Source organism: Hyla sarda, chromosome 7 (genome assembly GCF_029499605.1).
Source record: "Hyla sarda isolate aHylSar1 chromosome 7, aHylSar1.hap1, whole genome shotgun sequence".
Taxonomy (NCBI): domain Eukaryota; kingdom Metazoa; phylum Chordata; class Amphibia; order Anura; family Hylidae; genus Hyla; species Hyla sarda.
This window is the reverse complement of record NC_079195.1, coordinates 76664605-76681490: the sequence shown is the minus strand read 5'-3', so window position 1 is coordinate 76681490 and position 16886 is coordinate 76664605. Positions and strand designations below refer to the sequence as shown.

General features: G+C 43.3%; 1 protein-coding gene across 7 annotated transcripts in view; it reads left to right on the top strand.

Moving 5' to 3' along the window:
* Positions 1-4359: 4359 nt before the first annotated feature.
* PLEKHA1 (pleckstrin homology domain containing A1) overlaps positions 4360-16886 on the top strand; it is an 85295-nt gene continuing 72768 nt past the window's right edge. For 2 of the 7 annotated variants that reach the window (XM_056529723.1, XM_056529721.1), the window contains exon 1: positions 4361-4543. The gene's annotated coding sequence lies outside the window, so the exon portion shown is untranslated. Of the gene's footprint in view, positions 4544-5437; positions 5613-16886 lie in introns of all 7 variants that reach the window. The other 5 variants (XM_056529719.1, XM_056529718.1, XM_056529722.1 and 2 more) reach the window with 5 other exon arrangements.

The following is a 16886-nucleotide window of genomic DNA, read 5'->3' as shown; positions in this document are numbered from 1 at the left end:
TGCAAGAGCGAGTCATCACAATAGGTAAATAGATATGACAGAGACAGACAGAAATAAAATAAATAGAGGTATAGATAGATAGATACGAAATATAGTGATAGATTGATGAGATAGATAAACATGAGATTTATGGATAGATGAGTTTGATATGAGATAGATGTGTGGTCTCCCAGTACTGGAGTGCGTCCTGTCAGGTAAATATTGCTTCAGGTGCCTGCACTAGGCTCTGTAGCTCAGGTGATGCTGTAATATTTGTTATGATTTAAGAAATTTGTTGTACCTTTAAGAAATGTACAGGATATCTGTAAGGAGGCATGATACAGAGTACCCATGTGACCCTGGTTGCCCAAATGGAGGCCCCCCTAGCTAGGCCATATATAGTGTAGGGGGGAAGGAGTTATTCAGTTTAGCCTAGCACTAGGCTAGGGTGTGCAGAGCTCAGTGTGCCTGCAGTGCGGAGAAGAGACAGCAGGAGTGTGAGGTGATCTAAGGGAAGCCTAAAACAAATCTTCATGCAAGCGACCACGCCATTCTGCAAGTGTTCGCCGCCTAGGAGGAATTAGACATTCCTAATTGTGAGCGTAATACCTGGTGAGTCGACGAGCCACATAGAGATAGTTTATACCCTGACGGTGTAGCACAATCACGGCTCCATTTTTTTTTTACTGAGGGTAATACACAAGGCGCCGGTATGGGTCTCTCTTTTTTTTCTTTCCATCCAGATTGATGTCCTTAAAGGCGTACTCCAGTGGGAAAAAAAACTCCAGAGGAAGTTCTTTTTTTTTTTTTTTCTTTCCAGTCTGACCACAGTGCTCTCTGCTGACACCTCTGTACATTTTAGGAACTGTCCAGAACAGGATAGGTTTGCTATGGGGATTTGCTCCTACTCTGGACAGTTCCTGACATGGACAGAGACGTCAGCAGAGAGCACTGCTGAAGTAATTTACAAATCTTTTTAACTTTCTGGTGTCAGATAATTAAAAAAAATAGTTTTTCACCAGAGTACCCCTTTAAGGGTTAGATACATATGAGATAAATTGATAAATGGATATGAGATAAATAGATATAAATAAGATAGATAGATAAATAGATATGAATTAGACCGAATAGAGTCAGAAAAGAATTGTTCAGAAAAGAGTGAAAATCATGTAATTGCGCCTCAGTACCATTCCAGATGAGGAACACATCATCTATGTACCGCCACCACCCCAGTACATGACTGAAGTGTGGTGATACATAGACGTGTGTTTCCTCTAGGGTGCGTTCACACGTAGTAAATCAAGAGTAATTCACGCCGAAAAATTTACGGGCGGAAATTTTTTTTTCAGCGAAATTTGTGCGCAATTTGCGTGTAATTGCATGCGGAAATGGGGGAGAAAGAAGTGAAGGGTTTTTCAGCCATTTCCGCGAAAATTCTGCGCAATTTGCACGCAAAAACGATGTCGGGCGGAATTTTTTTTGAAGAATTTCTGCAGTGTGAAACGGACAGTGGAAAAAGCATTAAAGTCAATGGGCAGAGGAGATGTGAATTAATTTGGAGCCCGGAATTCAAGAGGAATTACTCGAGTAAATTCCTCTTGAATTACTCCGTGTGAACGCACCCTCAGGCAGAAACATAAATATTAGCATAAGTGGGCACGACGTGAGTACCCATTGAGGTCCCAGCTATTTGTAAATATAATGTATAATTGAAAAGGAAATAGTTGTTCTTAAGTACAAGATCAAGTAATGATAGAATGAGATCAGTTTTTTGATGCAGAGAAATCTGACTGTGTGGTTTCTCTAACTGCTTGCATGCCCTGTTTGATAGATGTTTAAAGACTAACGACATCGAGTGAGGCCAAAATGATGTCCTCAGGAAGGGTAACAGTTTGATAAGAAAATCTGCAGTGTCTCTAAGAAAGGATTTAGCCCTGGTGGCATAGGGGCAGGGAACTTGATCCAGGAAGATAGACAGGTGACTAGTGATAGCATTGTGTCCTGAGGCAATTGGTCTCCCTGGAGGGTCCACAAGGGACTTATCCATTTTAGGCAGTAGATAGAGTGTAGGTGTGACAGGGTGAGAAACCAGTAAATAATCCAAAAGTCCCTGTTCTGGGGCAAGACCCAATGTGTTTTTGATGAGAAGTTCAATCTCTTTCCTGGGATCCCTTTGGTATTTACAGTAGGTAGATGTATCGCCTTGCTGACGTTTGGCTTCTTTAATGTATTTACTCCGGTCCATGACCACAACCGCATCGCCTTTATCGGTCAGTTTAATCTGATACTGAGGCACAATTACATGATTTTCACTCTTTTCTGAACAATATTTGTACCAACATCCAGTTCACACTTACATTCTCTCGGGAATCTGTCCACTTTTTGGACACTATGGTTTCTATTAAAGATCAATAATTGACTTATTTACCAAAAGAACAGATTGCAATTCTATCCTGCATTTCTCTAGTTGTCACCCAAGACCAATGGTGCCATCTTTGCCCACCAGCCAAATGCTGAGGGTCAGACGCATCATTGGCCAGGAGGAAAGCATTTGTATCAACCTACAATGATCAATCGACCCAGATTGCCCATGTGATTAACAAACACTGGAATATCATGAGAAACAAACCCTTTGATGTCATACAAGAGACCGACCAATTTACGTGACCAATTGGTTAGGTCCGCCGTTTCTAGGAACAGCAAAAGTATCTAACTGTCCAGAGCAAGGGTGCTTTCCCCTGCCGTATGTGTATGAACTGCCCAAAATGGATCAAAGGCCCCACATTTGTACATCCCGACACTAACAAAATTTATAACATCAAACATTACTTGACATGTAGCTCTAATTTTGTAATTTATATTCTCATGCGTCCTTGTAAACTATTGTATGTGGGTGAGACCACCGGCACCGATACACAATAAGAAAATGTTGTTTGGACCTTCTGGTATCCAAACATTTTTCGGAGGTTGGTCACCATGAGAGTGACCTACAATTCACTCTGATCCATCATATTCCTCCCCTTAAAAGAGGAATTATTAAAAAGATGTGAACTGAAGTGGATTCTTGCATTACGATCCCTTCGTCCCCATGGTTTAAATGTAGACTTCTATGTTAGATAGATTGATAGATAGATATGAGATAGACAGACAGATAGATATGAGATAGATAAATAGATGAGATAGACAGATAGATATGAGATAGATATGAGATAGACAGATAGATAAATAGATATGAGATAGATATGAGATAGACAGATAGATAAATAGATATGAGATAGATATGAGATAGACAGATAGATAAATAGATATGAGATAGATATGAGATAGACAGATAGATAAATAAATAAATAAATAAATAGATGAGATAGATAGATATGAGATTGACAGATAGATAAATAGATGAGATAGACAGATAGATATGAGATAGACAGATAAATAGATATGAGATAGATGGATATTAAATAGATATGAGATAGATAGATGAGATAGGAGATATATAGATATGAGATAGATAGATATGATATAGATAGATAGGAGATCGAAGATATATAGATAAATATGAGATAGATAGATAAATATGAGATAGATAGATAGGAGATAGATAGATAGATAGATAGATAGATAGATAGGAGCAGGGGTTAAGTCCTGGGAAAAAAGTGAGGGAACTCATCCAAGAATTACACTCAAAAGCTGGTCCTGAAGGACTACTTCTAATGGGAACAGTGTTCCTGCTGTGGAAAAAGTGCAGGAACTCAGTTCCCACGCGTTCCTGAAGGACTTGAGCCCTGGATAGGAGATAGATAGATAGGAGATAGATTGATAGATAGATAGGAAATAGATATATAGGAGATAGATGGATAGATAGATATGAGATATATAGATATGAGATAGATAGATAAATAAATAGATAAGAGAGATAGATAGATATGAGATAGATAGATAAATAGATAGATAGATAGGAGATAGATAAATATGAGATAGATAGGAGATAGATATGAGATAGATAGATAGGAGATAGATAGATAAGAGATAGATAGATCGATATGAGATAGATAGATATGAGATAGATAGATATGAGATAGATAGAGAGATAGGAGATAGATAGAGAGATAGGAGATAGAGAGATAGATATATAGATATGCGAAAGATATGAGATAGATGGATAGATATATAGATATGAGATGGATAGATGGATAGATGGATGGATAGATAGAGAGATAGATAAAGACAGACAGGTATCACGTAACTTTCTATAAATGCACTTCATGGGAAGAGGCGCGATGTCTGGTGACGTCACCCACAGCTATGTACTGGAGGAGGTGAAGGAGCAGCGGGGTGGGTAGACGGCGGTGACGTCACGCATTCTTTGCAGTCTGATTGGCTCGTGGATTGTCAGTCGCGGCCATCTTTGAAGTGTCAGTACGAGGCTTGGAAGGCGCACAGAGGGAGCGGCTGAGAAGTGATGTCCGGAGTTCACTAGTGTGAACAGTGCAGTAAGTGTCACCGCCGCCTCCTCCCCGGATTCACGCCGCCGGCCGCACAGCTATGAGATAGCTCTGTACAGGTGAGATACCGCACACGTCCCGCATGCACCCACACAGGTAGGGGAGCGGGGAGACTGGTGTGTAGTGAGAGGCATCATCTGAGGGGAGAGGTAGAGGGAACTAAACTCCTGGGGAAGGGGCTGTGACCGACCAAGGAATCACTACAACTCCCAGCAGTAGGAGGCATGCTGAGAGTGTTAGTCACAGCAGCAGGAGAGCCACAGGTTGTATAGCAGTGTTCCCCAACCTGCGTCTTCAACTGTTGTAGAACTACAACCCCCAGCATGGCATTGCCTGTGTGAGCATGCTGGGTGTTGTAGTTTTGCATCACCTGGAGACCACTGACCTGGAACAGTGGTTTTGAACCAGTCTGCCTGGAGCTGTTGCAAAACTACAACTCCCAGCATGCCCAGACAGCCGAAGGCTGTCTGGGCATGCTGGGAGTTGTAGTTTTGCAACAGCTGGAGGCAGACTCATTAGAAAACAGTGCTCTAGAGTAATGGAGGCTGGGCTTCTCCTGTAGTGGAGTCCCTCCTGGCAGGTATGGGGGTCCCGTTTCCACCATTTAAGCCTTTGACGGCGCAGCGATTGTCTCGTCCTCTTTTCATTTGTCGCCGTTATTATAAAGGGGTTTTCCAGTATAAAGGATATTAATCTTAAGGGCCCATTCACAATAAGAATTTTTTAGGCAGCATTCTGCTTGGAAAATATGGTGCAGCAGCCTCCCATTGTTCTCAATATGATTCTGCTGCATCATTCACTCTGGGGAATTTCTGTGGTTAATCCGCTCTGAAATACATTGACCGGTGAAACCTTCACCCGCTTGGAGATTCCGTAATGTGAATGAGCCCTAATAAGTATTCTAAGAAGTCCTGCAACTTTATAACAGACTCTACCTTTCTATTCCTCTGCAGTTTCAGTATCTCTGTTTGCTGTCAGTGAAAGATATTCATGATATCCTACCTGGATATAGGGATAGGGACCCAGGCATGCAGATGTAACAAGACTCACATACCACACGTGGCTGCAGGATTCTGCTACTAATACCACGATTTTACCAGCAAGATCAAGCCGCGTTACCCACCACATGTAGGGTTGGTTTCATTTTAACGTCATGGCTGCAAACTGGGGACGTTTATGCCATTAGAGGGGGTTCATATGGTGATCCTCTATCGTACATAGGAACACTGATGTCCCCTCAGGTGCTTTGGGGTCTGTAGTATTGATCTTCAAGCTGTGGCTCTCCAGCTGTTGCAAAACTACAACTCCCAGCATGCCATTGGCTGGCCAAGTCATGTTGGGAGTTGTAGTTTTGCAACAGCTGGAGAGCCACATGTTGGTGGTCACTTCTGAAATGGTGCATGGGGCTGAATGTGCATTCACATCACGACTTCACCATCCTTTTGAAATCGTACAAATCTGCATGCCAAGTGGTATCCATTGACTTCCATTCATTACTGATAGACAACAAATGCGTCAGTTTTGATCCACATCCGATTTTGCACGATTTATGATCGGAGGTAAAATCGTGGTTCAAAATCGGATCGAAATTGTGTCCGATTTATTTCTATTATTGATGTCTGTGTAAATCGCATGGAATCGTGTGACCATTTTTTTTTGTACGCATGCGCAGTAGACTTCAAAACACATACACTTCAAATATATAAAACTTTATTGACATTGGCATTCATATTCATTTTAAAAACAGGATCAGATTTTTATTGAATATCGGATGGAATTTTAATCTGTACGATTTTTGGATACGATTTTAAATTGGATAGCAAAGAAAGCTTTACATTCGATTGTATACGATTTTTTGCAATACGATTTTTATGGTCCGATAATCGGATGGTTAAATCGTGATGTGAACCTAGCCTTAACGTTTTTGTTGTAGCCCAGGGGAAAATATGTCAGATTTTACCTGACGTACATAAATGCCTCCTTAGTAATTAAAGGGGTACTCCCCTGGAAAACCTTTATATATATATATATATATATATATATATATATATATATATATATATATATATATATATATATAATTTTTTTCTTTTTTTTTTTTTTTTTTTTTTTTTTTTTTTACTGGTGCCAGAAAGTTAAACAGATTTGTTAATTACTTCTATTAAAAGATCTTAATCCTTCCAGTACTTATCAGCTGCTGTATGCTCCACGGGAAGTTATTTTCTTTTAAAATGTCCTTTCTGCCTCACCACAGTGCTCTCTGCTGACACCTCTGTCCATTTTAGGAACTGTCCAGAGCAGAAGAGGTTTGCTCTGGGTATTTGCTCCTACTCTGGACAGTTCCTCACATGGACAGAGGTGGCAGCAGAGAGCACTGTGGTGAGACAGAAAGGAAATTTAAAAAGAAATGAACTTTCTCTGTATTATAGAGCAGCTCACAAGTACTGGAAGGATTAAGAATTTTTTTAATAGAAGTAATTTACAAATCTGTTTAACTTTCTGGCACCAGTTGATTTAAAAAAAAAAAAAAAAAAAAAATGTTTTCTAGTGGAGTACCCCTTTAACACATTTGCTTCAAATAATTCTTGACATGTTGTAGAGACATGTCAAAAGTTTTGATCAGTTGGGGTCTGAGTGTTCAGACCCTGACCAATTGTTAGAACAACCAGAGAAAAGTTTAACTGACTGAAAAAATCCCATAGACTTATATTGTAAGTTTGTCTCGCTTAGCGTTGGGGTTGTACGATTAGCGCCGCGGCCTTAACAAATGTATTGTTCTGGGGGGGTTGCACAGGGTGCCTCCAGCTGTTTCACCACTACAACTCCCAGCATGCCCTGACAGCCAATAGATGTCAGGGCAAGCTGGGAGTTGTAGTGATGAAACAGCTGGAGGCACCCTGTGTAGATGAACTAAGGGCGGAAGTCGGCCCCCCCCCCCCCAAACAGGCATCAGTGACGTGGTGCCTGCTGGGGAAGTCTGCCTGGTAGTGAACACACGACCAGGCAGACAAAAGGGCATTTTTTGTATAGTAAAAAAAAAAAAAAAAAAAAAATTAAAAGCAGGGAGGGGGTTAGGGAGAGATGGGCAATAGGCAGGGACAGGAAAAAAAAAAAGGATGGTGGGAGCTACCCTTTAATACTTCCAGTACTTATCAGCTACTGTATACTACAGAGGAAATTCTTTTCTTTTTGAATTTCTTTTCTGTCACACAACTACAGTGCTCTCTGCTGACACCTCTGTCCATGTCAGGAACTGTCCTGAGCAGCATATGTTTGCTATGGGGATTTTCTCCTGCTCTGGACAGTTCCTAAAATGGACAGAGGTGTCAGCAGAGAGCACTGTGGTTGTGACAGAAAAGAAATCCAAAAAGAAAAGAATTTCCTCTGTAGTATACAGCTGCTAATAAGTACTGGAAGGATTAATATTTTTTAATAGGAGTAATATACAAATCTGTTTAACTTTCTGGCACCAGTGGATTTAAAAAAATAAAATAAAAGTATACACTGGAGTACCCCTTTTTAAAGAGCTGGGGGTCCTACTGTTGGCTGACCAGGCATGCTGGGAGTTGTAGTTTTGGTTGGAAAACACCCTTAGGGTTTATTGGCACTGGATCATGGCACGTTACCTTCGTGTGAATTCTAGGAATGTTTTGCTGAAATTTTCCCTTTAGAGAAAGCCATGGAAAAACCACGTAGAATACATGCGTAGTTTTACATGTTTTTTTTTTGCACTTATTTACAAGCTGGAGGAATAGTGCGTCTGTACAATGGCAGCACAAATCTCCCTCCTGTCCCCATAGTTTGCTACAATGTATCAGTGAAAACTGACTATTTGCTTGAGGCCATTTTCACACAAGCGCATTACATGTGTTTTTTGGCATCCGTGTGAAGGACACAAGTCTCGGCCTAAGCTGCCGGCAGTTTTCACAATTGTAGCAAGCTCTCAGGTTGGGTTTACTTACAGTGGCCAAAACCACACTGACATGTAAGTCACTTCAGTATTAAGATGTATGACTTCAGCTGCACCTCAACTGCTTGGGAACTGTTACACGAGAACAAAGCCTCAGCTGTGAGAAGTCTGAGATCTGTACAAGTTTTCAGCCTCTGAATGTACCGTATTTTTCGCCCTATAGGACGCACCGGCGTATAAGACGCACCCAATTTATAGGGGCAAAATCAAAAAAAATAAAGATTTTGAACCCAATAGTGGTCTTAAATCTGTGGACCTCCAGATGTTGCAAAACTACAACTCCCAGCATGCCCGGACAGCCGTTGGCTGTCCGGGCATGCTGGGAGTTGTAGTTTTGCAACATCTGGAGGTCCACAGATTTAAGACCACTGCATAGGAGGTGATACTCACGTGTCTGCGCCGCTCCGGACCCGTCACCGCTGCCCTGGATGTCGCTCCATCGCTGTCCCCGTTGCTCCGGACGTCTCTTCTGCCGGCGGGGTATCCTTGCTCTCCGTCGCTGCCATCACGTCGTTACGCACGCCGACACACATACGCGACGACGTGATGACGAGGAAGGAGAGCGCCGGCCATACAGGGAATCCCTGAACGGAGAAGACACCGAGGAGGCAGGAAAGGTCCCTCCCGGTGTCCTGTAAGCACTAACCCGGCTATTCAGTAGGGCTGTTCGGGACCGCCGCGGTGAAATCGTGGTGGTCCCGAATAGCCTGAACAGCCGGGTTAGTGTCACTTTCCCTTCAGACGCGGCAGTCAGCTTTGATCGCCATGTCTGAAGGGTTAATACAGGGCATCACCTCGATCGGTGATGTCCTGTATTAGCCGCGGGTCCCGGCCGCAGTTGACGGCCGCAGGGACCGCCGCGATAGGGGTGTATTCGCCGTATAAGACGCACCGACCTTTTCCCCCCCAAGAAAAAGGGAAGAAAAAGTGCGTCTTATACGGCGAAAAATACGGTAGGTTAAGGGTCTATTCACACGTACAGTATTCTGCGCAGGATTTCAAGTCATTCAGTTCACATTGAAATCTTCAGCAGAAAATCATGCGCAAATCTGTGCAGAATACTGTATGTGTGAATAGACCCTAAAGGGGTACTCCGGTGGAAAACTTTATTTTATTTTTTTTAAATCGCCTGGTGCCAAAAAGTTAAACAGATTTGTAAATGACTTCTATTAAAAAATCTTAATCTTTCCAGTACTTATTAGCTGCTGGATACTACACAGGAAGTTCTTTTCTTTTTGAATTTCTTTTCTGTCTGACCATAGCTCTCTCTGCTGACACCTCTGTCCATTTTAGGACCTGTGCAGAGCAGGAGAGGTTTGCTATGGGGATTTTCTCCTGCTCTGGACAATTCCTTATACTGAGGTGTCACTAGAGAGCACTGTGGTCAGACAGAAAGGAAATTCAAAAATAATTTCCTCTGTAGTATTCAGCAGCTAATAAGTACTGGAAGGATTAATATTTTTTTAATAAAAGTAATTTACCAATCTGTTTAACTTTAGTTTTCCACCAGAGTACCCCTGTGTTACTGTCCCCTGCAGTGAGGAGAAAGGAGTTAGGGAATATAATCGGAGTTAGTTTAGAAAATATGGTTTGATGACAGGTTCTCTTTAAGTTTATGTTCACATTGCCTGTTTCTGCTCTGCAGATAGTGGTCAATCTCCCCCCAAAGTTGGCAACATTTTTAGTTCTTCATGAATTGTTTTATTTATCTAAACCAGAACCCCCCCCCCCCCCCCTCACAACAACATTTAGACTATCCTTCCCCAGTTGTGATGAACTGATGGGCGGTGATCGGCACATGTGGAAGTGTTTTTCATGGGAAATTTGTGTAGAAGAATGTGAGTGAAAAATACTATAGGGCAGATTAGAATTAGATAAAGGCACAGTTTGTGGCCTCTTTCTTCCTTATGCCTCTGTTGTTTTAGTTCAGTTTTTGTTCTTTTTAAAATGTGTATTGTGCAAAACTGCCGCCAGCCTTAAAACATAATAATGGCCTTCTTCCTGGTGCTGAGGCCCAATATGTCACACTGCCGCTCACTTCTGTAGCCAGGAATTAGCTGAGCTGCAGTCTGAGTCCTCTTGTCCAACAGTAAGTGGTAGGGATCGACCGATCATCGGTTTGGCCAATATTATCGCCCGATATTCATGATTTTGGACATTATCGGTATCGGCAATTACCTTGCCTATAATGCCCTGCCCCATTGCCTCCCCGGCCAAATACTGCCGCCGCCGCTGCCCCATTTTCTCCCCCGTCCCCGGTTTTATAATTGCCTGTTCACGGGGTCCGCGCTACTTCTGGCTTCTGCTATTCCTGTGCGCTGTGCAGCGCAATGATGAGTGACGTCCTCAACGCGACGTCACCTTCAGTACGCACAGTGACAGCTCAGGATGCCGCCAGAGCCAGAAGTAGCGCGGACCCCTGGAATAGGTAATTATAAAACTGGGGATGGGGGAGTCAATGGGGCAGTGGAGGTGATGGTTGGACTCAGGAGGACCCCAGGACAGGCAGGGGGAGAGAAGCGAGTGGCGGCGGTGGTCTCTGGCCCCGCAAAAGCAGCTGCAGTTCATTGATTTAAAGTGCCTGCTTTAAATCAGCTCCTGGGGGCGGGGGGGGGTAATAATAGCCGATAACTTATACCGATATTCCGGTATAAGTTATCAGCTGTCGGCCTGAAAGGTCACAGTTTATCTGTATCGGCCCTAAAAAAAATCAATATCGGTCGATCCCTAGTAAGTGGGCACCATCAATACTTTGTTTCCATGGAATGATCTTTATGATGGCACCATGATAGGGGAGGTTCCCTCATTGCTGTAGGGACAAGAAACAGATTGGTTAAAAAGGCCACCCCTCCCCAGAATCACCCTAAAGATATGGGTCAGAGAAGGCAGGGTGAAGATTACTTTGGGGGCAGCAGAGGAAGGTTCAGGAGTTTCCCTTCAAGATACCTTGTGCCAGTACCCCCTGGTGAAGGAGTCCTCTGGCAAAAACACTGCTACATTTCATCCCAAAGGTCTAGAAGGGAGAAATTCTTCCTCCTCTTGTGGACGCCAAATTTCGTATTGAGTAAACATCATTGATGGGGCCAACACATGTCTTCTCCAGGAATCCCACTGACTGCATCCCACAGTCTTCTGTAATATGGAGACTGCCTCCACTCCAAGGACTGACCCTGCAAAACAGACAAAGGTGGCAAAGCCTGGACCGCAAGAGTCAGAAAACACAAATAGATATTAAAGGGATACTCCTCCCCTAGACATCTTATCCCCTATCCAAAGTATAGGGGATAAGATGTCTGAAGGCGGGGGTCCCGCCTTTGGGGGTCCCCATGATCTCGGCTGCAGCACCCCAGACATCCGGTGCACGGAAAGAACTTGGCTCCGTGCTGGATGACTGGCGATGCAGGGCGCAGACTCATGATGTCACGGACATGCCCCCTCAATGTAAGCCTAGCATTAGTATTGTCTCCTTGGTTTTGGAAGATCTGACTAGTATAAGAATCAGATCTGATATAGAGATGGAGGAAGGAGATACATTTGATTCAGCCTTGGATAGCCCAGATAGAAAGTACTATTTAGATTTTGGCGATACCATTCATAACACCATAAATACAAAGGAAGTGGTCAAAACTAAATCTGTTCAAGACAAAATGTTTGGGGGTCTTAGAGAAAAGACACTTGCCTAAATAAGTGTCCAATATATTTTGGACAAATAGGTTGATACGGAAAAGAGGTCATCTCTTCCCAGAGAAATTAAGAATGGACTTCCCTATGACCCGGAGGACTCAATAATTTGGAATGAATTCCCCCCCCCCCCCTCCCCCCCAAAAAAAAAAAAGCCACACACAAGTGCCAAGGTCATAAAACATGTCCTATACACCATTTGAGGTAGTGTTCCCCAACCAGGGTGACACCAGCTGTTGCAAAACTACTACTCCCAGCATTCTGGGAGTTTTAATTTTGCAACAGCTGGAGGCACACTGGTTAGGAAACACTGCTTTGAGAATTCAGTCCAATTAAAATCGGCAAATGATATTTAAACTAAAGCTAAATTCACATTGCCATTGTGCTATCATTTCGTAAAAACTACCAGAAATTATAAAGGAAAGGGGAAATCTGGACCTTGAAGCTACCTTTTAAAGGGAGAAACTTTAGCCCTAATCCCAATTATAACAATTGCAGGAACTTTGCAGGGGAAAGCTATTGAAATTTCTCAAAGCCTGAGACCTCATTGCCTTGCATCCTTTGATCTGGCGAACCATTCATGTAGGTTACAAGTTTGAATTCAGGAGTATTCCCCTCTAAGGCTAAGTTCACACTGGTGAAAATGTGCGAAATGGCCGCACGAAAAACAGATGCGGACATTTAGCACATTTGACTATCCAGCAGGCACTAGGACAGCTCTAGGTGTTTCTGACGTGTGAACATTGCAGCAGAATCCTATGGAAATCAATGGGACTTCTGCGGAATGTCAGTGCGGAATAATTATGCAGAATTCCGCACAGACATTCTGCCATGTGAACATACCCTTATAACTCCAACTCGCATGGTATTCAGCCTCTTTATGAGGGAACTCCAAAGACACAGTAGCACACTGGATCGGCCATAATGGAATCTTATGAGCTTTCATTTAGCTGGTGATGGTTTATAACACTCTCCCTATAGTCATTTGGAAAGCACTGTGCTGGTATTGGGGAGAGGGGCCTTTTTATCCAATGTTTCCTGTCCCTACAGTGGTGAGGGAGCATCTTCCATTCATGGTGCCATCCTGAAGGATTTATGGGCACTGAATTAAAGGGGAACTCCACTGGCCAGCGTTTGGAAGTAAATTTTCCGAACACTGTTTTCGCGCTGCGGAGGTCGGCCATGCCCCTTGTAAAGCCATGACCACACCCTTCATGACGTCATGACCACGCCCCATCAATGCAAGTCTGTGGAAGGGGGTGTGACGGCCGGCACGCCCCCTCCCATAGATTTGCATTGATGGGACGTGGCCGTGGTGTTACGAGGGGTGTGGTAATGGCTTCACGAGGGGTGTGGTAATGGCTTCACGAGGGGTGTGGCCGACCCCCGCAGCGCGAAAACAGCAGTTGGAACATTTTCTTCCAAATGCTTGCCAGTGGAGGAGTACCCGTTTAATAGTCGGAATGATTCCTTTCTCTGGACCAATGCCACCAGCAGATCCCTACAAGAGCATGGTATTATCCATTGCCAAGCAGTAGTGTGCTGTAGAAGCTTTAAAGTGGTACTCCACTGGAAAACATCATTATTTTTTAAGTCAACTGGTGCCAGAAACAGATTTGTAAATTACTTCTATTTGAAAATCTCAATCCTTCCAGTACTTATCAGCTGCTGTATGCTCCACAGGAAGTTTTTATCTTTTTGAATTTCCTTTCTGTCTGGCCACAGTGCTCTCTGCTGACAGGAACTGTCCAGAGTTGGATAGGTTTGCCATCAGGATTTTCTCCTACTCTGGACAGTTCCTGACACGGACAGAGGTGTCAGCAGAGAGCACTGTGGTCAGACAGAAAGGAAATTCAAAAAGAAAAGAACTTCCTGTGGAGCATACAGCAGCTGACAAGTACTGGAAGGATTGAGATTTCTAAATAAAAGTAATATACAAATCTGCTTAACTTTCTAACACCTGTTGATTTAAAGAAATTTTTTTTCCAGGGGAGTACCCCTTTAACAAGATGCTACAATGGGAAAAACATGTTGTGGATGTGTGATCCTATATACTGTAATATGATTGGCAGGCAGAGAAATGAGAAAGGGGTGAAAACACAGGTTCATGGGTGGAAATACAAGTGCGCTTACAGGTTATGTGCTGGATTTATAGTGCACATATATAATCCCACAACCAGCCATTACTATGTCAGAAATGTGGTTTGCTGTTTGTTCAGTCGCAAAGGCAGAAAAATCATGAATGGGCATGCATGAAGATATGTGAAAACTGCACCGAGCTGGTGAGCTCGCCTATAGACCGCTTTCATGTAGAAGAACTGGTTTACACCCATACTTATAGCAAGAAGCTGCATATTAGGGCATGTACTCTTCAGGCTGGCCAGGGTTATACAGTACAGGAATAAAAAGTCCTATTGTGCTATACGCTTAAAGGGGAACACCACCGGAAATGTTTTTTTAAAAAAATGAACTGGTTCCAGAAAGTTAAACAGATTTGTAAATTACTTAAATTTGAAAATCTTAATCCTTCCAGTACTTATCAGTTGCTGTATGCTCCACAGGAAGTTCTTTTCTTTTTCAATTTCCTTTCTGTCTGACCACAGTGCTCTCTGCTGACACCTCTGTCCATTTCAGGAACTGTCCAGAGCAGGAGCAAATTCCCATAGCAAACCTATCCTGCTCTGGAGCATACAGCAGCTGATAAGTACTGGAAGGATTAAGATTTTCACATAGAAGTAATTTACAAATCTGTATACCTTTCTGGCACCAGTTGATAAAAAAAATAAAATAAATAAATAAATAAAGTTTTCCAGCGGAGTACCCCTTTAACCCCTTAAGGACAATGGACGTTCTCCTACACCCCCGTTTCCGAGTCCTTAAGGACCGAGGACGTAGGAGTATGTCCTGTCCATTCCTGGCCCCCCACCGCTAGCCGGAGGGGAGCCGGTGCCCGATGCCTGCTGAAATCGTTCAGCAGGCATCGCGGCATATCGCCCAGGGGGGTCATTATGCCCCCCCATGTCTGCTATGGCCGCAGATCGCTGGACAATTCAGTCCAGCGGTCTGCGGCGATTCCAGGTCAATCGGGTCTCCAGTGACCCGATGACCCGGAATTACTGGCTGATCGGGGCCGTCAGAGACAGCCAGAGCCTGCAGGGGTGAGGTGGCACTTTACCCCTTGTTACGTTCCCCGAGGGGTCTAGTTTCCAAAATGGTATGCCATGTGGTTTTTTTTTTTTTGCTGTCCTGGCACCATAGGGGCTTCCTAAAGGTGACATGCCCCCCAAAAACCATTTGTCGCTCCTTCCCTTCTGAGCCCTCTACTGCGCCCGCCGAACAATTAACATAGACATATGAGGTATGTACTTACTCGAGAGAAATTGGGTTTCAAATACAAGCAAAAATTTTCTCCTTTCTACCAATTGCAAAAATAAAAAAATTGGGTCTACAAGAACATGAGTGTAAAAAATGAAGATTGTGAATTTTCTCCTTCACTTTTCTTCTATTCCTGTGAAACACCTAAAGGGTTAATACACTTATTGAATGTCATTTTGAATACTTTGGGGGGTGTAGTTTTTATAATGGGGTCATTTATGGGGTATTTCTAATATGAAGACCCTTCAAATCCACTTCAAACCTGAACTGGTCCATGAAAAATTTTGGGATTTTTCACCAAGAAAGGATGCAAGTTACCATAAAATTTTACCACTAAGTTAAAGTAGAATATGTCACGAAAAAACTATCTCGGAATCAGAATGATAACTAAAAGCATTCCAGTTATTAATGTTTAAAGTGACAGTGGTCAGAATTGCAAAAAACGCTCTGGTCCTTAAGGGGTTAAAATAACAAAAGTGCTAAATTATTATCAAAGGCGATTTACATACAACATTGGCCACCACTAAATAGGTTACATTCACATCTGAAATCTAGCCTGTGTCCGAGGTATAAAGGCAGAATGGTATGAATGTATACTGCGATTGTGTAAAAGGGCCTGTGGGCTATTCCCAACAAAGACAGTAACCAGAAATTAACATTTATAAAACCAATAATAGCCTCTTGTAAAAGAGCCTTTACCTACAGTCCTATGTAACATCACAGATAGGAAACAGTGATAACTCTGAGTCCAGACAATGTAGAAGATGTTAAGGTCCTTTAAAGGGTAGCTCCCACCATCCTTTTTTATTTATTTATTTATTCATTAATTTTTTTTTCCTGTCCCTGCCTATTGCCCATCTATCCCTAACCCCCTCCCTTCTTTTAATTTTTTTTTTAACATATTAAAAATGCTTTTTGTCTGCCTGGTAGTGTGCCCACTACCAGGCAGACTTCCCCAGCAGGCACGACGTCACTGATGCCTGCTGGGGGTGCACACTTCCGCCCTTAGTTCATCTACACAGGGTGTCTCCAGCTGTTTCCCCACTGCAACTCCCAGCTTGCCCTGACATATACTGGCTGTCAGGGCATGCTGGGAGTTGTAGTGGGGAAACAACTGGAGGCATACTGTATAGGTGAACACCGTATCTGTGATGGCCGCACATCCTGCTCCCTGCCGCGCTGCCCGTAATCCCCCACCTCCCCCTCGGCATGTTTTACCTGTCCCCGGGAGCCTGGGCCGGCGTGCAAGGCCAGGGAGCCTGCATGCATCCTCTTCCTTCAAAGCGCTCGCTCCTGCCTGTGTGATTGACAGGCAGGGAGCGAGCGCAACCTGACTGAATTCGGACCGATGCCCATCCAGCAACGGTCCGAGTTCA